General features: G+C 43.9%; 1 protein-coding gene across 4 annotated transcripts in view; it reads left to right on the top strand.

Moving 5' to 3' along the window:
* Positions 1 to 27320, top strand: part of RBFOX1 (RNA binding fox-1 homolog 1) — a 1044467-nt gene that overhangs the window by 551050 nt on the left and 466097 nt on the right. The window lies entirely within an intron of this gene.

Here is a 27320-nt window from a genome sequence, read left to right as displayed (position 1 = left end):
GGGGACCACAGGGGGCTGGTTGCCAGGGCAATATCTGCTCTTGGGTGCCCATGGGTCCGTCTTGGCTTGATGGCTCAGTTTTCCTCTCCTGTTAATGGGAAAGGTGACTGTAGTGATGGACAGCCCTAAAGCCGAGCACCAACCTGCTGTTGGACACCGTGCAGCCATTTTCTTGGTGAGCCCCACATCCTTATAGCTGCTCCCCATCCCATCACCATTCACAGGCACTCTCGGGTCACCCCTCAGGCCCCTGCTCTCATCTGGCCCCTGAATCCTGACCCGAGGATCAGGTGCTCAGTCACCCACAGAGCCTTGCTCAGTGAGTGAGGCTGACCTGGACCTGCGAGGACTGTGGAGAATAGGAGAGCATGATTCGAGGTCAAAGGTATTCAGGTACAAACAAAGCACAGCATTCTGCTGTTCCAAGTGAGCGTCCATATCTAATTACTCCACTGAGGCTTTAGTGGGAGAAAGCAAAGCAAAGCAAAATCAGTCATTTGTTTGCATTGTGCCAAGAAATGAAGTTGGGGAGGCAGTGAGGAGGAGAAAAGAAAAGGAAATGATATGGAGAGGGGGGAAAAGCACATGAATAATTGAACAGCTTGTATCACTTTGCACACCTTGAAAGGAAGCAGGAAGTGTGGATTTGTATGAGTTAGCAAAGCACCTCTAACTTAGAAGAAAGTCATTGTGTTCCTTTAGCTCCATCCAGGTTGCCACAGTTAGGCCAGGGCAGTTGGTCATTCCGTTCTCCATCTTACCTGCTTTGACTCACTCTGAGATGCTCTAAGCCGACTGTGTACTGTGCTGGACCTTTTGCCAGCTGGGGGCTCTATGCTGCCTCTCTTGCCTGCCTGGGGAGGCCAGCTCGGATGCTCCCTCTATCACTCTTTGTTTGGCACCTTGGCTTGGGGCAGCTTCCTCTCACGCTCCTTGGTCATCTTGCCTCTTGATGGAGCTACCTACGGGATGTCTTAACAGGTGCCCCGCCACCTGCCCAGGGCTCCAGCTGATTGCACCATTTAGCCAATGCATTTTAATTATTCAGGCGGCATTCTGCCTTGTGCAGTACGAGGTAGAAATGTGCACCGGTTAGAGGCTTGCTGAGGCCGTTGCCAACGTGTGTGCTGTGTGAGACTCACGCATGGTCACGATGCGGGCCAGAGCCAGAGCTAATGTCCCCCGCCTTCCCGTAATGTACACTGCATGTTTTAATATTAATTTCTGCTTTACCCATACATCAATAATTGAGCAGTGCATCAATTAATACGCTGGGCAAATTGCATTCCCCATCCTCTCATTGGCGATGTATTTCAGTAATGGAGATAATTTTCAAGATAAAGTATACAATTTAAAAATGGATTAAAAAACAACTAATAAAGGAGAATTGATTCATAGCAAAAAAAGAATGGATAATTTCAGGAAATTGTATCTATTGATGCAAGCATGTCGGTTTTCTAAGGAGAGAGGAACCTGTCCAAATGATCACTGCAGAATCTCCCCTGTGTGCAGTTGGAAGGAAGGAGGGAGACCAGAGCCTGTGCGCATGGCTCCTCATGGGGGCACCTTTGTGGTCTCTAGCCCTAAGTTAGGAAGGCGTCACATCCATGCTGCCAAGGACTGGGAGCCTTGCCATTGGCTGGGCTTCATTAGGAGGGAGGGGCTTCGTTTGGCTTTTCATTTGCTGAATTGACACACAGGCTACCTTGCAATTGCCCATCTTCCCACCCTGTTCCCTCCCGCCCCCACCCCGCCACACACACACACACACACACACACACCATCCCTTCCCTTTTCCCGGTATCCACCCTGGCCGCCAGCCCTGCACAGCCCTGGGCAGCCAGCCGCTGCAGCAGCAGCAGCAGCAGCAGGACCGCAGCTCGGAGCCCGCAGTGACGCTGTGGAGTCGGTAGATGGCTGTAGACAGTGGGTTAAGCAGAGTCCTGTGGAGAGTAATGAGTCTGGGGAGGCCTTGACCTGCCTGGATGCTGCTTTTATCTGAAGTACATTTAAAGAGATAAAGGGGGAAGCGGAATAACAGCACATGTGCTTTTCTCTGTGGCTGGAGCTTCATTTTGAGTAAAAAAAAAAAATCCCAGAAGCCAGCCTGCCAGGGTCATCAGCCCCGTGCAGATGTGCCCACCTCCCTCCCAGGGGACCAGTTGCTGTCCTGTAGATCAAGCCGGTGGGGACACACACAGATCCCCCAGCCTCATCAGCGTCAGGAAACCCTGTGGTGCCTCGCCTGCTTGCTGCCACGGGGCGGCTGCTATCATGAATGTCACCAATATCATCCGTTTTGGTGCCCTCACTGTTGCTGGCTGCCTCAAGTGTCTGGATCTGCTTGTTAATCAGCCGCACCAAGATTGTGTTACCTTAAACAGCCTTGGCTGGGGAGAGAAGAAAGGCAAGAGTTAGGAAGGAAAAGAGGCTTGCGGGGAGAGAGAGAGAGAGAGAGAGAGAGAGAGAGAGAAGGAGGGAGGGAGGAGGTGGGAGGAGAGACGGCAAGAGAGGCAGTGTGAAGCAAGTAGCATTGCACAGAGTGCTACTGAAGGAGTGTAAAGCTCATAAACTCATAAACAAGCACAGCATACCTTATCTCAGGAAAGAAGAGAGCTGCTCTAAGGACTTGACAAGAAAAGGCAAGATTTTCTACCCACTGGTTTCAGTTTTTCTTCCTGATACTCTTGTTGAAGTTACAAGACTTCTGTTTGCTGACACAACCTTTGGTTTCTCTCTCAAGATGATGATGTATTTGTGGGTAGGTAGTTCTCTCTCTCTCTCTCTCTTGCTTGCTCTCGCTCTCTCTTTTCCTCTCTGATTAATAAATTGACTTTGGGGCTACAGCTTGCAGCCTGGAGTAATCGCATCTTGTGTAAGGTGATTATGCTGTGTGGAATACTCTATCGCTCTGCTCCAGTCCATGTGCTTGCATTCCCACTGGGAGTTTAGGGAAGACCTGGTTCATTAGCATTAAGCTGCAGTTTTATTTCCAGTTGCAAAAAGGAAACAATAAAAAGATGTGTATGTCTGTGTATGTGCATGGCTTTTTCTTTCCTCGCAACATTGATGGTGGTAAATTCAGACAAATAAAAAAATCTAGGGAAAGCCGATTTACGCTGGAAGCAAATTCAGCATCACTTGTGGCTGTGCAGGGTTTTGTTTAATTACCAAGAAAGGGCTATTGTGAGCAGTGGTGGCCTGGCTTGCTTGTTTTGTTCTTCTTCCACAAGTGCCTACTTATTTGTCATTTGGGGGTTGAGTGCTGTAGGTGAGAATGGAGTTTTATTTGCCTTTATCGCGTGTTGTGTGTGTGTCGTTTACAAGATTGTTTGTGAAAAGGGTGGGTGTGCATATACCTGTTGTGGCTCGCTGATGACAAGCGCTATGTCCTTTTTCCCGTTCCCTAGAAGATGTCCCTAAAATGACAGACTGAGAGTGGTAGTCTGCAGCCGTGAACTGCAACATTTAACTGTTGCAGCGTGTGCCTTAGGAAAATTCCTTCTCGTGGCTTGGGGGACACAAGTGTCTCCGGTTTCGGTTTGACCGGTGCAGGACACGTGAGAATTTGTTTCACCAGTAACCAGAGAGCTGGCCGTGGGATTCCACGGTGAGGGTGAGGCACTCCCTGCTTTACCAAAGGGCGAGTGTGAGGGGGATATCTGGGAGATGAAATCTACCCTGCTTTTCCATTGACAAAATCAGCGCTGTCATTTTGTGTGAAAGGCTCTGAAAGACAGCTCCTTTACTCCGCTCCCTGCCGTTGCCCTCTGACCGGCTGGACCCCAGGAAGTTGCGGCTCTGTGGGATCCTTTAGGAAAGCGCAGGTCCTTTGACCTGCACTGGTGTCCCTGTCTGACTCTCCCGTTTTCTCCTGCTCCGGCTTCTTTGTCCCAACTTTAGCTCCATTTCTACCCGGTTTATCTTTGTGCACTTTAATACAATGCATTGTAGCAATCAGCTGGAGACAAGGCCTTCTCTGTTATTATTTTGTCTTCATTTTAGGGGCAAGTTTTCTCTCCAAAAAGCCCTCTTGTGAGAGAGGTGTTGGGCAACATAAAATCACTAGCAGACGCAGCATACACTTCAGAGAAGTAATTTTCCCTAAACACACAGAATTCTCAAAACATTTAGTTTTCACTCCAGCGATTGAAGCAACTAAAGTGTTGACTCTTTACCAATGCTGATTTTTTTCAGCACTGAAAATAGTAGTCGCTTGGGATCAGAGTCACAAGTGTTCAGGAAATAACCATGCTGGTGTTTTAGGGAAATTGATCTCTTTTGCGTGTGTGTGTGTGAGTGGATTTCAGTTCATTGCAAACCGACTTCAGTTGTGGGGAGGCTGTGGGGAGTAAGGTTAGCAGTCACACCATCTCCCACTTGGTTGGGAAAGTTTGCTGGTTGCCAGTTCGCCCACGCCTACACCTTGGTAGTCAGAAACAGGAGGAAGAGGTGCTTCCTGCCTTAAACCCTCTCCTGGTTCCAAAAGCCTACCCTGCTTCCCAGAAGTTAATCCTCAACTTTTAAAAGCACTGGCTCTCAAGTTCTCTTTTGCTTTTTCTGACCGAGTCCCTTGGGTGGCACACGTGTCTATATACTGCATTTATTGAATAGGACCTGCCTTGTGCTCAAGTATCTTATTTACATCTTTAATTCGGAAATTTTGCAGTTGTTCCACACTTTAAAAAAAGGGCAGGCAGGCTTCAAATTGGAACAGCTGGATGCTGCTGCTGAAGGTAGGAAGAGGCAGCTCGCCTCAGTGCAGTGAGGAGCCACGGCTTTTCCAGGCCTGTCTTTCTTCTTTTCTTCCTGCAGACTCTGCTCTTGCCTCCTGGTCTGTAAATAAAGATACTCTAAATGCGGCTGATATCTCTGTTTAAGAGCGCGTCTTGCTTTAGGAAAATGAGCCTCCGCTATATCGATGTATGAAAATAGTGTTTGCTGCTCTCTCATGGATATAAAAATGAAAATGAAGGTACACGGAGAAGAAGGAAAATGAATCCATATTCCATTTATTCCTGTCATTGTTTTTTTAAATTTGTTAAGTAGCTGCTTTACATGCACCTAGCTGTGTTAAGTGCACATGATTTCAGTGAGTCTATTTTTAATAAGACTGAAAACTTTTCCATCAGGGCGGGGGTGGGGAAGCGTGGGGGCAGGTTAGGTAGCGTCTAGACCTATTCTGGCATGTTAGTGTGGAAGGGCTGTGTCTCCCATATTACAGAGGAAGCAGAATGCCTGGGGGACTGATTCAAGGTGGGCAGCCCTCTGGACACCTGAATAAACCGTCCCAAGTACACAAACATCCAATTCATGTAGTCCCATCTAATATGTGCACATCTTTTCCCTGACTTTCCTGCTGGTATCTCTCCTGTTAAATAATAATAAAAGTAGTCATTTTCATTGCATTTCATTTCCCCAAGTTAAGAACAGGTTGATGGAAGGCGAAAAAGTATGTCTTCCCTCTTCAAGTAACTTCTGGGCATTTTTTTGTTTTAATTTATTTGAAGGAGGGTGGGGTCAATAGTCAGACAAAGGAAATATCCCATCTTCTTGTTCACTGTCCAAATGACCAGGAGCCAGGAACATTCTCAGGTCAGGTCTCCCATGCAAGACTGCACACACCCAATCCCTTGACCTGCCTCCCGGAGAGCACATTAACAGGAAGCGGAAATCCAGAGCAGAGCTGGGACTTGAAGCTGGGCACTCTCATATCAGATCCCTGTGTCTAACCACAGTCCTAACTGCTGCACCAAATGCCTGCCTCTTCTTGGGTGTGGGTGCAAGAGGGCAATGGTTTACCACATGGAGAGGGATAAGTCTGGAAATTTCCTGTTGGGAACCTCATGTGTGCAGGCCCCAAAGTTACACCTGTCAGGGAGTTAAGCTCCCTTGTCAATCCTAACTTCCACTTGCACCATGGAGATTTCATTCCAGCTTTGTGTTTGGCTCTCCTAAGGACACTCTGAAGCTGTATCTTTCTGGGCAGAGCTGGGCATGGGGCCCTGACGTGTCTTCATCTAATCCAGGGACAGGCCACTGCTGACCCAGTTCTCAAGTGCAGGACCCAGTGGTTCCACCCCCTTAGACCCAGTGCTGTGGGTGTGCACTTCTGATGTCACGTCTTTCTCATCTCACTTTGCTTTCCTGTTCACTTAAAGAACCATTCCCATGTGATGATTTCCACTGGTACTTTCTCCTTATCCAGCGGTCTTCATATATTTTTCTCCGCTTTTATTTTGACTTGTTGGATCCTTGCTGTTGTGTACTTTAGCCACAGCCTTTCAGAGGCAACTTTTGGGAAGCATTCCTGTGTGTAAACATGCAGGGGTTCACCGTGGGATCCAGAGCAAGGAGGCAGCAAGTTCCTGCATGAGGTTGACAGGACAGGAAGAGAGAGCTTGGCCCAGAGGCAGCGTCTCTGCGGTTGGCAGTAAGGTTCAATTGGAAAAAAAAAAAAAAAAAAAGAAAGAAAAGGAAGGCGAAAAGGCGATGAGCAGAAAGGCATCGCTCCATGCAGCATTCTGAGACTCCTGCAGCTGCTGATGCATTGCTGCTCTGGCACAGAAATGGCTCCGACTAAGCCTGCTGGAAACCAACAGAGGTAGCAGCCCACGTGTCCCTGGCCTATCTCTGAATGTGCGCCCCATCCCAAGTGTTTGAGGAACCTGCCCTGACTTCTGCGTTTGCTCTTGTGAATGCCTCAGGTTTTTCTGGCCTGTGCTCCCCTTAGTTATAAACCGAGCCTAGATCATCCGACTTCCAGATTCTGTGCAGATCAGATATTAAGCATAAATTATGGATACAGGCCGCAGTCATTCTGTGTTGTGGGGTCATGCTGCCGATTTAATTTAAGCTCCTCTAGAACAGGCCCATCTCCTCCTCTTAGTGTGACATTTGCCTTCCCCTTTATTTCAAGCAAACAATACACATGCCCTTTGTCATAAAATTAGTCAACGAGAGGAAAATAAATCGCCCCAACTCCTCTGGCGTCTTAAGATGTAAGCTGCCAAGACCAGTGCTGCTTAGGTTCATACAGATATTTTTCTAAAACACATGCACACACATACTTTCTCCCTCAACAGTATAACCTGTGGGTCCAATTGACAAAAAGGCATTCTTGTTTCTGCACGGTGTGTGCGTGCACGCAGAAGCACTGCCATCCTCAAAGGCTGGGCCAGTGGTAAACACATCTCCATTTCAGTCACCTTAACATGTGCAGGGGGGAATGCTCTGTTGCAACAGTAGGGCCTGCCTCTCTAGGACCCCTATGTTTGCCACCTGACATTTCGTATCATTAAGTATTCTTCCACAAAAGCCTGCTCTGTGTTTGCAAGGTACAGACATGCCAGGCATCAGGAAGACCAGTACCCTAACTCTTCATTGGAATTATCTGTTGGCTGCCAGACCAAAGTCAGGTTTTGCTCTTGTTTCCGATACTTTCCCCAGTTTGCCCAACCTCAAGCTAAGATACCCTCCTCTTCACTGTCTGTTTCCATTTTGGTGTTGCTGCATGTCCAAGTGTGGCCAGTTTCCCAGGCTCTCTTTTTTTGGGGAAAAATTGGGCTAGACATTTCCTGTGACAACCAAAGGATACATTTTTTGTTTTGGAGAAAGAGATTTTCTTATCTCAAAGTTCAGAATGTCTACAGCTGGACGGGCTGTATAGCAAAATGCCTCAGGAATACAAAAACGACTCCCTTTCCCCCGAAGAATTCTAAGTCAGAATTTCGTTTCTGTTGACCTGGTAAGTTCATGCAGTACCCATCCTGGGCCCCATAGAGCAGACCTGGAGGACCCTGACTCCTGTTACCTACCCCTCTTCTGCCTTCACTCTGCTCTGCCCCTCTGAGAATCGCCACGGCATCCCCCGGGGACAGTTCAGAGGCCTCAGACAGGCTCCGTTTTCTTAAACGCTCCAGCTGCTGCTTCTTGTCTTCCGGGGCTTTATGTTCGAGATTGGAAAGGGCTGGTTTCCAAGCATGTTGAAGTTGGACGCACATACTTGTTCAGCTGTTCTCCAGGGAGAGAAGAGCCCTTGACCCTCGGGAGCACTCCCACCTGCTGCCTGCTCTTGAGGGAGGCTGGATGAGTCAAGGAAGGGGCACTGGCTGGTAACTTCCTTCTCCCCACTCTGGCTTAACCATTCAAGACCTCCAGCCATTGTAGCCTCCCTGGCAGAGGGAGTAAGACGTTATTTTCCGCTTGAGCACCCAGAAGCCATTGATGTAAATTGATCAGTACTTTTTTCTTTTGTATTTTTTTTCTGAAATTCTGTTTGCATGCACATTCCCCTTTGTCTGTGAAATGATTTGTATCATAAGACCATATCCATTTTTCTTTCCAATCTAGTAATGCCACTAAACACATTGAATTTTTGTGTTTAAAGATTCTTGAAAAAAATCATGGTTCAATGATATAGGGCATAGCATTTCATAGAAGGAAACACAATAAAAAAGAGCTAATGCCTTCTCTCAGTAGGACATTTTAAGCACTGGTTTGTAAGATAGATACAGATATTTATTTTTAAAGCAAAGCCTGATGAGTGTTAATATAAAGGGATTAGAGAGGATTCCTGTTGATGTTGGAAGCACAGTCGCTGGCTGAATCTGCATGGTCCTTGCTCCGGAAGACCCTGTTGTTATGAGATATGCTCTCATTCTCCACCTGGAGTATTGTTGTCATCCACCTTTCGAAAATCTCACAAACCTTCAGACAAATACTTGATCAAATGACGCACGTTTGAACGACATAAGCAAATTAGTTTCCGCACAAGCCAGTGTCCCCATTCAGAAGCGAACAAATTGAAAACATTGATATTCAATACCAACAAGATAATTTCGGGAAGCAGTAGAGCATTGTTTTGACAACTGAGGAACATGAAGCTTTTAGGACAAGTAGAGAACTGCGATGTTGCATTTTCCATTTATTAGCTCACCTAAGGCATCTTAGATGGAAAGGAAGCGATCAGAAAGCAAAGCCAGGTGTCAGAATCGGAAGCGATTACAAGCGATGCTGGTGATTGGACTGAACAAACTGCGGCTCCCTTGCCGTCCCGTATCTCCTGGTTGGCTGCTCTTACCGTTCAGAGCCAGGCCTTCACATTCCATGCGTTGATCTGCGCACCCCTTCGTTACTTGGAGATAAATGCTTCTCAACTCGTTTTGTGGTTTTCTTTCTCCCTGTCATCAGTGTGCTATTCTTTTTCTCCCTGACTTATAGGAGGATTAGGTGCCACAGCTTTAATAGGAGCATCATATAGTAATGCTATATAAAGGAGGCTTCAGATGGATTCTCAGGATAAAAGTGTGTGTGTGTGTGTGTGTGTGTGTGTGTGTGTGTGTGTACACAGAGAGACACAGAGGAGGAGAGTTCTTTGCGTTGAAATGAACTGTTATATCTAATTATCCTGATTTTTGCCCATCTCTTAATATCTACAGGCAAGATATTTGTTTTCTCTGTAGATCCTAGAGTAAATTTCTTGCTAGTAAAGGGTGGTATGCAATCCTGTTGTCTGAAAATATGTTTACTTTTTAATGACAAGGTTATTTAGCTTGTTCTAGCTGGAATGTTTTCGCTTACCGGTCCTTGGGGCCAAGGGAGAATGTAGCTGATTTTTCTGTCAGCACTGCACAGCTGTGGGCCCTCCTGTGTCGCTTCTGTCCTGATTCTCCAAGCGCCACTGAGGCTCCTTTCCTATCAAGAAGTGTCCTGTGCCTTTGTCCACACTCGCGTGTCATGGTACACAACAGGGGGCAGGTTAGAATATGTTGGCAGACAACATTCGTGTTTGCTTGCAAGTTCTTGGTGGATAACTCAGAAGGTTGGAATTTGTCTTTCAGTTTGTTTATTTTTGAAAAAATATTTCCTGAGAGCTCCTGCTGTGTGAGACGTGGTAGCATGCGTGGAGTTCCTTAGGGAACGTGACTGGACGTTCCTTCCGTCTTCAAGGAAGGTAGAGAAGGAGAGAGGTACAGTGAGACAGCAAGTCGGTGAGCTTCAGCAAGACAGCTCGCCGCGGGTTCTGAAATAGGTGCAAGAGGGTGCTTCAGAGCCAGGGCCTGGGGCCTGAGCAGCTGCTGTGCAGCACGGAGCCACAGAGCAAAGGTGTTGTCCAGGCAGACCCCGTGTGCCTGGCCGGTCCAGCAGCCAGGCCAGCTGAACCTCGGGGTCTCAGAGCATGGCCAGAGGGAAACTGAGCAAGAGAGCGTTCTGAGGGACCAGAGTTTTCTGGGATGGAGTTGCTTTGCATTTCCCAGTAGATTCTAGACCAGCTACTGTCCGCATTTAATAGTTTGCTGTACCAAACGGAGCAATCCTACCTCCCGGAATTAAAGTAGGGGTGGCTGTTTGATGCAGCAGTTACTAGGTCACTCCCAGATGGCGGCGCCTGGGTCACTTTGGCTCCAACCTCCTGGTGGTGTGCACCCTGCGAGGCAGCAGGTGGTGGCTGGAGTACTTGGAGCTTTGCTGTCCACGTAGAAAATCCTGACTAAGTCCTGGCTCCTGGCTGTGGCCTGGCCCAGCTGCTGTGGCAGGTATTTGGCAAATGAGCCAGCAGACAAAAGATATTCTCTTTCTATCTTTCTCTCACACACACACACACATACACATTTATAGATTCTTTCAATCATATAAGTATGTGTGTGTATATATATGTATATGCATATATATACATTTTTAAAATTTATCAAAGCAAGGATCAGGGGATACTACAAAGCCTGGAGGAGGAGAAATGGCAAGAATGTGAGAATTTTTTTTTCCATTTAAATTGGGAAGAATTACAAAAGTGAAGATTTGTCCCTACTGCCTCTCCCTGCCCAGGATCTCAAACAAGTCCCATGTGCTACACGCAGCAGAATCCTACCCTGTTCCGCTCGCTCCTCTCTGCAAGCACACACCACACGAGCAGGTGCTCAGCTCGGTGATTTGCTTCCCAGGCTCCTGGTGCTGACCTGCGTAGGCTCCTGATCCTCCAGGCTTCACCAGCTGCTGAATCAGCTGGCTGCTCCCACAGGTCTATTTACCCCAAAACTCTGATGGGAACAGGAGAAAGGAAAAGCTAGAGGAGACAGGTGTGGAATGCACTGGAACTCAGGTCTCTTGCAGAGCCAGGGAAAGGGACAGGGACCCTGGCGTCAGTCTCCCTGGCCCGCACAGTGGCCTGCTTTGTCCAGCACAGCCACTTTTCCTAGGGGATGAGAAATACAAAACAGTTTAATAACAGTGAGTGGTGTTGGGAATTTCAAGTATCTTCAAGGGCATTTGACTTAAATGAGCTCTGTGATGGAGTATTCAAGTACAGAGAGTGCTGTTAATGTGCTAAATTAAAAGGCCAATCAAAGAGGCAAGTGCTACAAATGAGAACAGGAGCACAATTAGTTAATGCGGGATTGAGAAGAACACAGGAGGGATTTTTTCCGTATGTTTCACATTTCCCTAGAAGCCCTCAATGTTTGGAGCCAATAAAAGGGGTGAAAACTTGCATGTCATGCTGTCGTGTATAAAATTATGCCAGAAGTAGCACATTTTACTTGGTGAAAAGGGATTTGTTCTCTCTCTCTTTCTCTCTCTCTCTCTCTCTCTCTCTCTCTCTGTCTCACACACACACACACACACACGGGGATCATTTAGCATGTACATGTGACGGCCTGTTTCTCATCAGGAAACAGAATGCAATAATGATGCAAGACATTGATTTGGAATGGGGCAGAGCTTGATTCAAATCTGGGAGCTTCTGCCATCTTTCACACATCCTGTTCTTGGCTCATGTCCCAGGGCCCCAGGGGAAGCCTGAAGTCCCAGGTAATACTGAATCCTATATATGTTATGTTTTTCCACCCGGACTACATCGCTCCAGTAAAGCTTCATTTGTAAATTTGGCATGGTAAGATATTACCAATAGCAACTGATAATAAAATAACAACATACAGAAGTTAAGGTTATCTAAAACCTATGGATTATAGGTCTGGTACTTTCCATTGTCGTAGTTTTCAGACTGTGGTTAGCCACAGGTAACCAGCCATGGAGAGGGAAACCCCAAGCCATTGCGGGGGAGGGGGGGAGGTTGCTTTTACTTCATCCCGCTGTTTTCATCTTTAAAATAAAGTGAATTCTGGTGGCTCTGGCCACTCAGTGGGTCCAGAGCAGGTGCCTAACAACCGACCATCTTTATGATTGGCTAATGCTTCCTCAGGTCAGTGCCCAAACTGGATGGCTTGCTAAGTGGCTGGCACTATGTCACCCTTTCTCAAAAGGCCATATGCTGTCTTGCTAGAAAGGTCCTTTAGAAGTGAAACTAGGGGCTACTCAGGTTATGGTTAGACATGAGTGAGAAGTTTTGCTGTCCTTTTGCACAGTGACCCTGGGTCTTGAGAATCTGCTGTGATTTTACATGCTTTCACTCTGAAGAAATGACAGGAGTCTCAGGAGTTGGATAGGGTTCCGTGGAGTTGAGCACTGTCCAATGAAATATCAGCAGGAAGGGAGGAAGAGGACTCAGCTTGCCACATGGTGGAGGGCTGATGCCTGATAAAGTTGGCTGTGACCTTTATTATCCTTAATATTAAAAATCAAGAATAGATTACTGTTTGACAAAAAACACAAAGCATCAAGCCTTCCAGCTAAAACTGTGATGGGAAGCACTTCAGAAAGCGAGGGGTGTGTAGTCGGACATGACTGCAAATTCACCCTGGCCAGACCCTCTGTGCACACACGAGCCTTTATTTCACCCTCACGGGCAGAGAGGCTGGGTTGAGCTGGGGGAGCCAGCTGTAGTGCCTCTCTTGGCACTGAAAGGTGAGACTTCATACCATCCACTCCCATTATTCAATAAAGCTCGAGTGAGGCTAAAAAATATACAAAAATCTCCCAAGAATCCCAGAGAGACAAGGAAGCAGTGAATGAGAGCAGCTTTGAAATGTGCACCTTAGGGAGAGGGGATGGAAGGCTAGGACTGGTGTCAACGCTCTGAAAATGGGCAAAAGAAAATGACCTGGACAAGTTTCTGATTTTAAAATCTTCTCGGAGCTGTTGTTGTGGCACAGCGCAATAAGGCTCTGTTTGCGAAGCCAGATGCCAGCATCTCATGTGGGCATTGGTTCAAGTCTTGGCTGCTTCCCTTCAGATCTGGCTCCCTACCCATGTACCTAGGGGAGCAGCAGAAAATGTTTGGGCCGCTGCGTTCACGTGGCGCTCCTGGCACCTGCCTTCCACCTGTCACAACCCTGGCCCTATGGCCATTTGCATAATGAATCAACAGAGGAAGGATTAATCTGTTTCTCCTCCTTTGTGTCTCCCTCTCCTTCTGTAATTCTGCCTTTCAAATATATAAATAAATCTTAAATTAATTAATTTAAAGTCTTCTTTTTCCTGACAATGTAACATTTAGATAAGCACAAGAAATTAGAAATCTGAACAAGTACAGTGGTTTTTCTCAAACTATAACTATTATTATTATTTGTTGAATTATTTCCCTGTCTTAAAAAATTAATACATTTGGGTTTACTTGGATGTCTCAATTGTTCCACAATTAGAGCTATACTATAAAAATGCTTTTGTACAAATTTCTGTATAAACATTTTCTAATGTAACTATTTTTTGAACTAAGAGTTTTAAAATATGTTTTTGACAGTTGTGTGCAGTAAGTTTATTCATTGATTTGCCTTTTGTTGAACATTAAGATGTTTTTTAATGTAGTCTGTCATATTAGTGCAATAAATAATAAGGTCTTTAAAAATGTTCGGAGTAAGCAAAGAGGAATGAAGAGATGATTCAAAGAGAAATACCAAATGGTCATAAATACAGGACATTGTGTTCATCCTCTCCAATAACAAATAAATGCAAACTAAAGCAAAATGTTTTGTCAAATAGAAAGACGTTTTATCAAAAAGGTAATGCACTGAGTGCTTGCCAGGATTGGAGGATGCACTTCTGGTGTGAGTTTAAATTGGTGTATATTTTTAGAAGTTAGTTTGCAAGCATGAAATAGTCTTTGGAAAGAGACTTGTTGTGATGGGTGGACCAAGGCAAACTCCCCCATGAAAATATGCAGAGGAGCAAGGTGAGATTTTTATATACAAGATGTTTAGACACACTCTTTCTTATTTATATTGAGAGTGTTCTCAAGTCTTCATTGAAAAGATAGTAGAAGCTGAGAACTTCAGGATGCAGTATTCTCTAAAAACCAAGTGACACCTTCAGCTGTATGCCCAGTAGTAGGATAGAGCTGTATGTGCAGGGCTCATGCCCAGGATAGCACCATAGCAAAGACAGAAACTGAGTCCCTGCTGTGCAACCTCTCCTTCAGCTTGGAGGCATGTAAGAACAGACTCAGGGCTCAGGTGCTGTGTGGGGCAGAGGGTGAGGTGCTGCTTGCCATGACAGCATCCCATGGTAGAATGCCACTTGAGTTCTGGCTGCTCCAATTCCAACTCAGCTCCCTGCTGAAGGACCTAGGATAGGAAAGCAGTGAAACAGGGCTAATGGCGTGGGCTCCTGATACCCACACGGGAGATCAGGATTGAATTCCTGGCTTCTGGCTACTGCCTGGCACAGCCCCAACTGTTACAGCCATTTAGGAGTGAACCAGCAAATGAAAGCCCTCTTTCATTTCCTGCTACTTGACTTTTTAAATTAAGAAATAAATCTAGATAAAATAATTCAAAAAGCAGTTGATATCCATGTGATGGCAAGAGTTGTGAATCCCAAGCCTGAGTCTTGGTAGCAGCAATCACAGAATATAGTAGTGCATGTGTAACACGAGGTCAGAGAAGTTTAGAGGGAGGAGGCCAGCTTAGGAACAAAAGCGATATAGTTCATGCAGTGTGCAGAAGGTTGCTTGCTGACAGGAGTTTTTTGAAAAGATCAAATGACAGTTCTTAAAAACTAGGGTGAATGTTTGGCTACAAAAAAAAATGTTAAGAGATGCATTTTGTGAGAACAAGACAAAGCAAGTAGAGAAGTGTTCCAAGAATGACTTTTATAAAAATATTACCATCAAAACCTACAGTTTCTGATCCCAGTCCTTTCCCAGTCACACGTCCTTCTTGTGGTTGGAGTTTGACTGAGTTTAAAACAGTAATAAGCAAGCTAGGGATTATTAATTTGTATTGCATCTCACGCACAGGGATGATACAGTTGCTGGATTGCACCAAGACATCTGGTCAAGGAATCTACTCAGATGGAAGCCCTGCTTGGACTACCCTTCACAAGTCCTTGGGTAGTCTGCAATTGCCACTGCCCAGAGACAAGAGCGCTGTCCTCTTTGCACACACATTATTTGCGTGCACACTGGACTGGACAGGCCCAGAGAAGGCTCAGTTCTCTGAGAGGAGAGGAGACACAAGAGAGGAGGCAGAAAAGGTCTTGCAGTGTATATTCGTGCTCTCTTCCAGTCCTCTGATCTCAGCTCTGATCCCTTTTACGGGTGCTTTCCTATAGCTATTAAAACTACAGGAGGGTTAGGTCTGTGGGGTTGGGATATGGCAGGTTAAGCCTCCATCTGCGTGGGCATCCCATAAGAGTGCCAGTTCAAATTAAAAGAAAAAATGGCCCAAGTACTCGGGCCTAAGTGGGAGACCAAGATGAAACTCCTAGTTCCTGGCTACTGCCTGACCAAACTCTAGCCACTGAGACCTTTAGGGAGTGAACCAATGGGTGGAATATTTCCTTCCTTCTTTCCTTCTTTCCTTTCTCTCTCTCTCTCTCTCTCTCCCTCCCTCCCTTTCAAATACATAACATAAATCTTTAAAACTGGAGGAGGGGGATGGAAATACTGACCATGACTTTTTTCTCTGTATTGCATGTTCTCTGTGTTTCCATAGCCTACTGAATTCCGTTGGGCAGCAGGTGAAGGCGGTTCTGATAGGAAGACTAAAAGACTGTGAGAGCCTTAGAACTGTTTTTCTTGAAGTGTTGAATAATGATCTTGAAACACTCACTGTTTTAGATGTCTTCACAGACATTTCCAGAAAGAACAAAACATGCCAGGGTATTTATGAATCATGAGATTGAATAGAGACCCAAGTAGATCTTATTATTGATGTGCTTACTGCTTCATTAAATTCTCCTTAAGGTTTGCGGCATGGATATGGATCATTTGCAATAATAATTATGCAGTGATCGATTGATTGGGTCTGACATTGCACTTGTCACCTTGAAATGCAAAATCCATCTATTTTCAAGAGTGTGAACATTTCTCGCTAATCTTACACACCAGCATGCGATAGTTTATTTTATGGAGAAAGTACAATTTATAAAGTTTTGAAGCTTAACATTAACCTTTTACTAAAATGAAGTATCACTTGTCATTTTAAAAAGAAATGAAAATCACCCAACCAGTAATTTTTTTGAGATTAGAAAACACGGTCAAATTTCAAAAGAAATTTTCAAACCAAAATTGCATGCACTTCCATTGAGTGGTACAAGTATATACTCTAAATATTGGAGTTTACTAGGCCTACATATGTTACATGGATGGTAAATCGTGTTCTTGGATGTATAGACACACCTATGCATGTGTCCAATGGGAGTCATCTACCTTCCAGCCTACTCATGTGTGTGCATGTAACTATATACTATTTATTTGCTCCTGTGGCCACATCAGTCAGTGCTAAAAGAAAAATGAGATAAAACTTTGGTTTTTTTTTAAAAGTGTGGGTGCTTTCCAAGGTGCACAAGAGATTATTAGTACAAGGTGCACTAGATACTTTACACATTTCTTTCCAAGTAATAATGTTGAAAGAATTGATGGGAAACCAAGGGCTTCATTCTCCTGCATTTGCATGGCTCTTGGCTTCCAGAACTTTACTGCCTTGAGTTTGTATGTGCCCAGTCACAAGTCACTTGCGCAGTGTGTAGGCACTTACAGAATTATGTATTTAAGCCAGGCATTGTAGATGCTGCTGGGAATGAAGCAGTGAACACAGCTGGCGTGGAACTTACATTCTAGTCTTACTGAATTGAGAAATGCAGCTTATTAATTAGTGTGAAAAGATACAAGATACTGCTGAGGTAAGAGATGGCAGCGACTTAAATTGGTGGGTTTAAAATCCTATTTGAAATATTTTAAATGATGGTGAAATTTCATACTTATTAGGTAGTTGCCGATGACCAGTACTCGGACATATTATACATTTAGTTCCTGGGAATTCTGTATGAAAGTTGTCATTTTTCCCATTTTGCATGTGATGGCGTCACAGCTACCAACGTTAATGCTTCTAAAACTTAAGAGCCGATAAGTGATAGAGATCTAGAGTTTGAGCCCAGAATTCAGTCTCCAGAGCCTATTCCTTGCAGCAGTTCTTTTTCTGATAGGAGCTGGCAGGTGTGTTACTTAAATAGCACAAGCAGTTTACCATCACATAAACAAGAGTGCATGTGTTTGAAGGATGCACCAAGCTGCAGTGGCATCAGAATTTGCATAGGAAGATCTCTGAGGTTCCTCACAGCACTCCAGGAATCCAGGACCTGTGACTTAGTTCAGAACCACAGGAAACCAGCACAAGCTAATGATGTCATTTCAAAGTGTCTTCCAGAGTATGAGAGTGAGCAATGAGAAGGGATTTTTAAAAATATTTTGTTTTATTTATTTGAAAGGCAGAGTTATAAAGTAAGAGGGAGATATATTCAGGAGGAATGGAGATTGAGTGAGTGATTGATCGATTGATTGACTTTGTTGACTGGTTTGTTCACCCAGATGATCAGAGGAGCTGAGGTTGAGCCAAACTGAATCCAGGACCCTGGGACTCCATCCGGGTTTCCCTCGTGGATGGCAGGGGCCCATATGCTTAGATCATCTTCTGCTGCTTTGCTAAAAGCATTAGTCTGGCAATGAATTAGACTCAAATCAATGCTCAAAAAGGATAATGCAGTTATAGACACTAGCTTAGCCTGCTGTGTCACAGTTCTGGGAGCATAGAGAAGTTCCTGTGGCTCTCCTGAGTCTCTCGGACGTTCACATTGGGAGCGTGGGTTTGGTGCAGGGGTGCAGATGTTGTTTTGGGGATACCTGATCCGCCATTGAAATCCTGGGGATTCAGGTCCTAGCTCTGCTCTTGGTTCTACCTTCCTTCTTGTGAAACCCTGGGAGGAAGCAAATGGTAGACTTAAGCAGTTGTGTCCTTGCCCCCACATGGGAGCCCTGGATTGAGTTCCCAGCTCTAAGCTTCGGCCTGGGTTGGCCCTACCTATTGGCATGGAGTCAGAGGAGGAGGGCAGAAGGTACACAAACAAATAAGAAAGTGCTATATATCTGTTTCTGTCTCATTCCGTGTGTCTGCTTTTCAAATAAATAATAGATAAACAAGCCTTCATGGGCCGGTAGATTCCCCTGACTGTTGGTTAAGATAACACTCCCCTATTCTTAATAGCCACAAGTGTAAAAATGGAGTTTAGGCTTACTTTTATGTTTTTCACATAGAAAATCTGAAATCATAGCAATTTTGCAATCCCATGGGTACTAGAATAGCAATTTTAGGAGATTTCTATCTATATCTATGAGAATTATGACCAAGATAAATAGTAAAAACAGCCTTTCGTGTGTTAAATGTCTTTGCTTGTAACAGCTCTATGAAACTACTGAAAACTGCATTATTAACCTTGAAACTCTATCTCCATCCCACATTCCCACTCCATGCAGAATCAAGGATATGCCCAGTCCCATTAGTTGCTGCAACTTCCCGAACGTGCAGCAATTGATAGAACATAAACATCATTTAAAAAGCATATAGCTTAACCTAGCGGTGCGTTCTTACGAACATCAGGAACCTCGTGTCCTTCATATTAAAATAGACTATTGTGATCTGGAGATGAAAAAGAATTGAACCTGAAGAAAGGAAAATAATATTTATAAAAACAAATAGTGTAGTCAAGATGCTGGCTTTAAAACCAGTGAGGTACCTAGTGAAAAAAAAATTAAGTCCCAGAGCCATAAGATACACAACCAGATTCAGGTAATATTCTCATAAACTCTTTGTGTGTAGTTATACCATCTTTGAGGTCAGCTTCTGTCGTAGACTTGTTCTTCTTTTTAGTGCTATCCCACTTGACAAGAAAGAAGATGTGGCCCTGCTTAGCGGGCTGGGCTTGAATAGGAAAACAGCTACTCCACATCCTGCCTTTGTCTTCTCTGTTCTCTGAAGCTGTTCTGACGAGGAGGGTTTATTACTACCGAAAGCTCTGGTGTTCATTGGACTGTGAGAAATTTGGAGGATTTCTGCTCTTGTATTGCTCTGTACTCCTGAGACTCACACTTTGTGCACCTGCAGTAGCACCATGCCTTGCAAAGACAGAGGGGACTTGAGTCTAGTCCTGGTCACTAGGCATGTGATGACCGTGAACCCAGCCCCCATCTGCAGAGATGCCTGTCGTCCATACCAGTCAGAGAATGGGCAACTTTGTCTAATTAAGTGCTAATGTGAGTTGCTGATCTAGGATGCTGGTGTAGGTTCATTTGTTCTTCACCATTGATTACTGTTGATGAACCAATCCAGCATCCCATATCACCACTGGTCACAACAGGAGATGAACTGAATTCCTTGGAATTCACTCTCAGCTTAGTAGTTCATTCTTTCAGTACCACCATTTTCTTCTTTTTTTTCCCTTAAATATTTGTGTTTTCTATGTACTTCTAGATTTTCCCATTTGAAAATGTATCTGAGTATCATCACATATAAACCTTCATGTGGTTTCTTGTGCCCTGATTTAATTTAATTGAGCAAATATTGTTTTTGAAAATCTACTCTGTATAATGCCCCCAAGCAAGATTCCTGGGACTTTAATTCATAAAGCTATGACTCTGGCCACCAAGAAGCAAATTATGAAGATTAATTAGTAGAAAAAAAATCTCAGTACATACCCTAAAAGGTGTTTGCCGAGACGTGTTATTAGATGTACACAAGCAAATAGAAGAAAATATTAACTAACTAAATCAGTATTTGTCATACACTGGGCAGTATTTATGGAAGTGGACACACCAAGGTGAGGAGATGGACAGTACCTCTAAGGACACAAAGCTTGCATTACAGAGACAGTGACAAACCAACCCGCGCATTTTCACAGCTTGTGTTAAGTGCTGTGAAGGACGTTGATGAGATTTGGAGATGGGGTAGTCAGAAAGTCCTATAATGGGTGATATTTAAACCGTTTATGGGAGGAGAGAGACCAGACATACAGATAGTCCAGATGAGCATGCTGCACAGAGAAGGCAGGAAGCACCAAACTTCCTACACTGAAATGATAGCCAAGGTCAAAGACAGAAATAATGGTGGTGGTGAGCCAGTGGGAGAGGGTCATGCTTTGAAATGGACGATTGGCTGCAGGGACCTCAATGCTTTCCTGGGCTAGACAGATAGTAGATATGAAAGCACAGCATATGATGGAGGTAAGATGAGCACCAAAGGGAAAGTGGCTACCCCGGGGTGAGGCCTCCATCTCACCTTAGAATTTCTGGACTCACAGAACATGATTTTCCTGGTTCAGGTTTACTTTACTGAGTGGCTGGACTAGGGCAAAGCTAACATGGCATATTGCACATACGTGACATGTGCATTGTGATATTTTAATTCATGTGTGCACCTGTGTAGTTTTCACCAAAGTTGGGGTCTATAGCATCTTTATCTTCCCAGGTTCCCTTCTTCTCTTTTTGACATCCTAACTTCAAGCTCTCCCACTCTCACTTTCCCTGAAACAATTACTGGCATGCTTTCTGTCCCTCGACACTGGCTTGCCTTTTCTAGAAATATATAAATGGAATCATTGAGTGGGTGGGGTTACTTTTTATAGCCATTGCGCCTACTCAGATTTCACGTCTTCTAATCATTTTTTTCCATATGTCTTCGTATGGCTAAAAAGTGTCTTCAAAGTCATCTAACAATAACATCCTCACTTTCCATTCTGAAGTCCAGAGCCTGTGTTTTCTGGTTTGTAATGGGTGAGAGGATTTTCTTGAAAAATGTAGCATTCCTTCCCTTTTCTTAGAACCCTAATTATTCTGGAATGTGAAATTGACCTAGAAAAATGAAGGATGAGTGACAATGAAAAACGATTCAGGCAGAGGGCATTGCATCTCAGAAATAAGATGTGTGGGTGGTCAGTTTTCAACTAATTAGAACAAAGTGAAATACATCTCACTAATATTGTGCTCAGCGTAGTTCCAGCTCTGAGAGTCCAGAAAAGCATCCAGGTCTGCTTGTATCAGCTTTGAAATCAAAAGTCTTAGGGATGGAGGTTAACAAAGAGCTGTTCAGGATGCTTGCTCATACTCTTCAGATTCACAAGAAGATTCTTTATAACTTACCCAGTATCATTTGTTCTTGGCTGGTTTCCTAAAGAGTTTGAAAGCACCCGCGTTTTGCAACATTAGGTAATATAGAGATCAACTGTACAATTTATTCATTCATTAGTTAATTTTTTTTAGGATTTCTTTTTGTTTATTTGGAAGAGAGATGAGGACACACACATACACGGCTAGAGGGGATCTTTCATCTGTTGATTCACTCTCAAAATGGCATTAATGGACAGAGTTGGCACAGCTGAAACCCAACAGCCAGAGATTCCTAGATCTCCCACATGGGTACAGGGTCCTAAGTTTTTGAGTCATTCCCTGCTGCTTTCCCAGGTGTACTCGCAGGGAGCTGGATCAGAAGTGGAGCAGATGGGACTTGAAAGGGCACCATATGGGGTGTTAGCATCAGAGACAGAGGCTTAACATACTGTGCCACAAATCTAGCCCTCATCCATCCATTTATTTAGATATATTCTAGGTATGAGGTATATGTTGAACAAGATGACTCATTCATTCATTCATTCATTTGTTTGTGAGTAATTCCATTTTGGAATGTGATTCTCTTGGCGTTGTTAAATGTAGCTAATTGATAATAAAAATGAAAGTGAGCCCTGAGAATAGGGATTTAAATAAGCACAATAATTTGGCCATATTCATTGCAATATAAAATGCCCACCCTGCGTGAGCCCTGTCATGGCCTCAATTGGAACTGGCTGGGAGACACACTGACCCATACAGAGAGATGCATGATCATGAGGCTCCTGGGATAGCCTTGTGTGCCATGCCTCACTGCCCACCAAATGAGAGGACAAGACACAGAGTAACTCAGGGTGAATATTCTAGGCGTCAGTGAGATCAGGGACATTGCTTCATCTGGACTGACATCAAGCCAATGCAGCCAGTTTGCAGTGAGATGGAAGAGGGGCAGTGTTAATCGTCCTTTTAAATAGTTTTGAATACTTTGGTGCCAAAAAAACCCTAAAATGTCTGCATAGTTGTTTTTTTATAATACCTGTTTTCCATGAACTTTTTGAAGACCCCTCATATGTGCAGTCTGAGGAAACAAGATGCTCTTGACTTTGGAAGGCTTTTGCAAACAGGGGAACCAGAATGGGCAAAGCAAGATCTCTGGGAATTACTTTAAATATTCACAAGATACATACATAGGCTTTTCAGCTCCTTATAACTAACTTTATTTTTCATTTATTTTCAAAACTTATTTAAAGTTAGAGAAAGAGAGAGAGAATTTCTATCCAATAGTTGACTCCCCAGATGGCTGCAATTTCTAGGACTGAGCCAGGAATTTCTTCTACGTCCCCCATGGGGTTCAGGAATCCGAGCACCTGGGCCGTTTTCTGCTGCTTCCCCACTGGATCAGAAGTGGAGCTGCTGGGAGTTGAACAAGCACCAATGCCATTGTTGTAGGGAGTTATGCCCCAAGGCCTATCTCGTGACTAATTTTGAAAGTGGATTAATAGGTAAAATTAGCAAAGAATGAAATAAATGCTCAGTTATTTAACATAAGCCATAATTATTGTTTGCAGGCACTTTCTGGGGCTGTTGTCTTGTCCCCCTTCTTTCTTTACCATGCTCTAAGATAAAGCAAGACCGGAGTGGCAGATCTCAGCAAGCTCACGTGTCACAGGTTTGCCTTTGGCCAGTGACACAAATGAATCTGGGAATCGTTGGCTGCCTCTCATAACCCTGAGGCACCGTGGAGCCCCGCAATATGCTGAGTGCTCACTGCCACCCAGCTGACTGCACACACCAGGAAGAGAATGCTCTTTGGGGCCACGGAGTATGGCCAGCTGCATGACAGAGCAATACAACTAGAAGGCTGTACCATCTTTGGGGATGAAAAAGAGAATTACAGAACTATTTAGAGTCCAGATTGGTAAGCCCCACCTTCATGGAAAGGAAAAGGAGACAACTGTGTAGGGATGGAACTTCTTGGTCTAGTCAGCAAGTCCAAGAGGCTCATGGAGTGACTTGTTCCAAGGTGGAAAAGACAGGAGAGGGCTGTCCCAAGCCGAAGACGTGAAGTGAGTGTCCTGAGCACTTTAATTGATGGGTTAACCTAAGAAATATGAATCGGAAGTCAGTGTGGTGGATTGTGATTGTAGCAACTGACATGGTACCTGGTTATGTCCCAGCTGCTCCATTTTGGATCCAGCTCCCTGATAATGGACTTGGCAAGATAGCAGAAGGTGACCCAAGAGCTTGGGCACCTGCCATCCAAGTGGGAAATCCAAATGAAGCTCCTAGTTTCCATCTGACCCAGTCCTCGCTATTGTAACCATCTGTGGGATGAAACAAAAGATGCAAAGCTCTCTCTCTCTCCTTTTCACTTTTTTCCTCTCTCAGTAACTCTGACTTTCAAATAAGTATTTTTTAAAAACAAATACAAAATGCTGTTTCATTTGCACAGATACCTTGCTGCAGGATGGTGCCGAGTGACTACTTTTATCCACGTTTTAGTTTCAATGCAGGAAAGGAGCTCCGTGTCAGACAATCTCACAAACATAAAGTTGTAAACAGTGAGAGGGATCATAAAGGAGACCTGTAGAGTAAAACAGGTGGTCCTGAAGGCTCCCCCCAAAAATGAATGCTCACTCATCTGTTTACTGAAAAACCTGTTAATAATACTAATTATTAATGATAATATCCCAATGTTCACAGCTGGTGAGAATGAGGGAAAGAGAGGAAAAGCCACCTGTTCAGCCTGGGGAAAGGAGTCCATTTATTTGTGTGGCATACAGTTTATGCTGATAGACTCAACTTGTGACCAGCACAAATCTGTGCAGTCAAGATTCAGATTATCACAAGGGAAGGTTGAGCATGCATGGCTGGTTATTTAACTATGAGGTTCAAGACCTGAAGTTGCACAGCAGCTAAGAACGGGCACGAACTCCAGGCACATAGCTCAGTATTGATGGCAGGGTTACATTTGGACTGTTAATTTGGGTCATAAAGGAACCTGAGTTATATCCCATGCTAAGTGTGGAACAGACTAATGAGATGGAATCCCACATTACCAGTCAAAAGTCACAATTCCTTTTCCTTAAAGATTTGTTTGCTTTTTTTTTTTTATTTGAAAGTCTGAATACAAAGAGAGAGGGAGAGACAGAGGCATCTTCCATTTGCTCATTCATTTCCCAAATGACCACAGCAGCTGGTGTTAGGCCAGCCTGAAGCCTGTAGCTGGGAGTATCATCTGGGTCGCCCACCCGGGTGGCAGGTTGCCAACCACTTGGGCTATCCTTTGACAGTTTGTTTTGTTTACCGAGGCCCTTAGCAGGGAGCTGACTCAGAAGTGGAGCAGCCTGGACTCAAACCCAAGCTCGTATGGGATGCGGCATGCCAAGCAGTGGCTTTTCCCATTGTGCCACAATACCAGACCCCTAAAAACAAATTCTTTGATGTTTTTACTCTTAAAAACAATATAATAAATTGACCCTATCACAGGAAAAAAAAATAGGTAGAAAAGACTGAGATGTTTGAAAACTGTGATTTTTGTTCCTCAAGGAAATGTTGAGTGGTAAAGGTTATGTGTACTTTCTCCCAGGTGTCCTGGGATATAAAATTAGGATTTTTGAGTTTTGGTTATAGGACACATGCACTCTCTGGGTTTGAGTATTGTCCAGTATATCTGGGGTGAGGTGAGAATATATTATCCTTCAATTTTTCCTATTTTCCTGAAAGGCTGGTTACTATAATCAAGAGAAAGAACTTCTAGTATTATATTGCATGGTAGGGTGACTATACATAATAATAATGTACTGTCTATTTTTCATTTTTTAAAAAAGCCAGAAGAAGGACTAGAATATTTTCATAAAGGCATGAGCAGTGTTTGAGAAAACACATTTACCATCCTTTGAGCACTGTGCATATAAGGAAACATTGGGTGACATTCTTTAAATATGTACAATTTGGGGGGATTAGGTAAAAATAAAAATATTTTTTGGAAAAATAAAGGTTAAGAAAACCCTTCTTCTAAAGCGCTATGTTCCCTGTCTGGAGACAGTTGGCAAATCTCATTTTCCTACAGATGTTGTTGGACATAAATTGATGATTTCAAGAAGCAAATAGAATATTCTGCAATGCTCAGTATTAAGGAGTTCACTGCGATCAGATGGGGCTTTGTCAAATTGAAGTATTTGAATTAACTTACACTGTAAAAGTGCGAGTGGAAGGCTTGGCTTTTCTTCCGAGCTAATCAATGAAGATTAATATTCTATGGGAACCTGATTTTGCAGATGGAGCTGTGCAGCACGCTTCTCCCTACCATTTCTTTTCTCCTAGTAAATAAATCATTTTTATGATACTGTATGAATTTACTTAGCTCTTTTAATAGCCTTTGTAAGAATAATGCTTCCTTTGATTATATTACATTTTAAAATGGGTGCCGAGTGTAATGCAATTCTACTGTTGGGGGTGGGGGCTGGAGAGGGGTGATGAAAAATGAAATTGTTGCTGAATATATCCGCTTTATCAGTGTCTCCCCTGTGTTTTAAAACAGATGAGGCCGTGTCTAGGTATCCTGGGAGTCTTAGGACTAAATTACTAAGCATTTGTTTGCATGAAAATGGTTCAGAACCCCAGCCTCCTATAAAACTTTTTTCTACGAGGGAAGATTAAGTTAGTTTGAAAGGACTCAATAATCATAAAACTATTCTGGTGGTTGTTTTCCACCTTTGATTTTAAATCTTCAAGGTGCTGGCTCTTCTAATGTTGTTGTTGTTCCAAAGGAGGGAAACACACTTTATGATTCCAGGTATATATATTCCAGGTATGCCATCCATGTGTGTAAATTAATCAGCCTTGTTGAAAAGCTGCTGACAGGTTGATTTAGCAGGTGCTGCAAGTGTCTCATTCACAACTGAAAGACTTCCCACCCTGAAGTCTGTGGGGTTTAACCCTTGGTGGGCTGACGGCTGATGACTACAAAAATGGTGCTTCCAACAAACACCGAAGAAGAGAGGGAGGGAAAGAAGGGGGCAGAGACAAGGAAGCTGATTTCATCACACAGAAATATCCTATTTTCTTATGCATTAGGAGAGCATCCTGGATTAATAAGGCTCATGAAGAGAGAAAATCAGAACCACCCACATTTTCTATACTTTTGTGTCATTTACATTGCAATCAACAAAACTAATCTTTTTCACATGTATTTTCCAGCAAAGTCAGAAGCTTTCGTAGTTCTATACTGTTCTTAGGATTTTAAAAACTGCTAAAGTCTGAGATTTTATAGGTTATCAAAAAGGTTATCAAAAATCTAGCCTCAGTGTGTAAACCGTGTGTGTGTGTGTGTGTGTGTGTGTGTGTAGACCTGGGTTGAAGAGAAAAGCTCCAAGGCCTTGAATCAGAAAACTCAGGTTTGAGCTCCATCCCTATACCTTATTAGTTATGTGGCAAAACAAACAAAAGCACCACTGGTCTTTGCTGGATCTCTCTGATGTCTTGTGCAAGGGGAGTTCTAGAGGTGGAGTCAGGGATTGCAGTACCATGCCATGTCCTTGACACCCTCTGGGAAGAATTCATTCAGAAAGCACATGTAGAAGTGCTTGGCTCCCCCGGTGCCAGGCCATGCCCTTGCACAGACCCATCAGACTCATCCAGCGTGGTGTGGGCAAGGCACCATGAAGCAGCGTGAAAAATGGCACTGTTCATTAGACATTGAGCTGTCTGCAAAAATGTACATTTTTTTTTGTCAGTGAAAAATAAATTTAATTATTTGAGAAGACTTCAGATATGAATGTTCTGTGGGTTTGATTGGAAATGATTTCCAAGGTTATGCCTTTTAATCATTCTGAGTAAGCATGGCACTCTGTAGGCCTCCAGCTTTCCTGGACTTGGGTGGCATTTTTGGTCACACCATCTAGTGGGAAAGGCTGTTGTGAGCTATTTTCACAGTCAAGACGGTTACAAAGCTTTCAACGGTAGAATTTCCCCCTCTGCTTTATTCATGTCCCCCATCACCTTCCTATCGAAGCTGTGTAATTACGACATGAGGACCTTTTGTACTGGTGACATT

The sequence above is a fragment of the Ochotona curzoniae genome, unplaced genomic scaffold, assembly GCF_017591425.1.
Source record: "Ochotona curzoniae isolate NIBS_2020 unplaced genomic scaffold, NIBS_Ocur_1.0 contig_2321, whole genome shotgun sequence".
NCBI classification, from domain to species: Eukaryota; Metazoa; Chordata; class Mammalia; order Lagomorpha; family Ochotonidae; genus Ochotona; species Ochotona curzoniae.
Note: the sequence above shows the minus strand (reverse complement) of the source record. Positions and strands in the feature narration are given on the sequence as shown.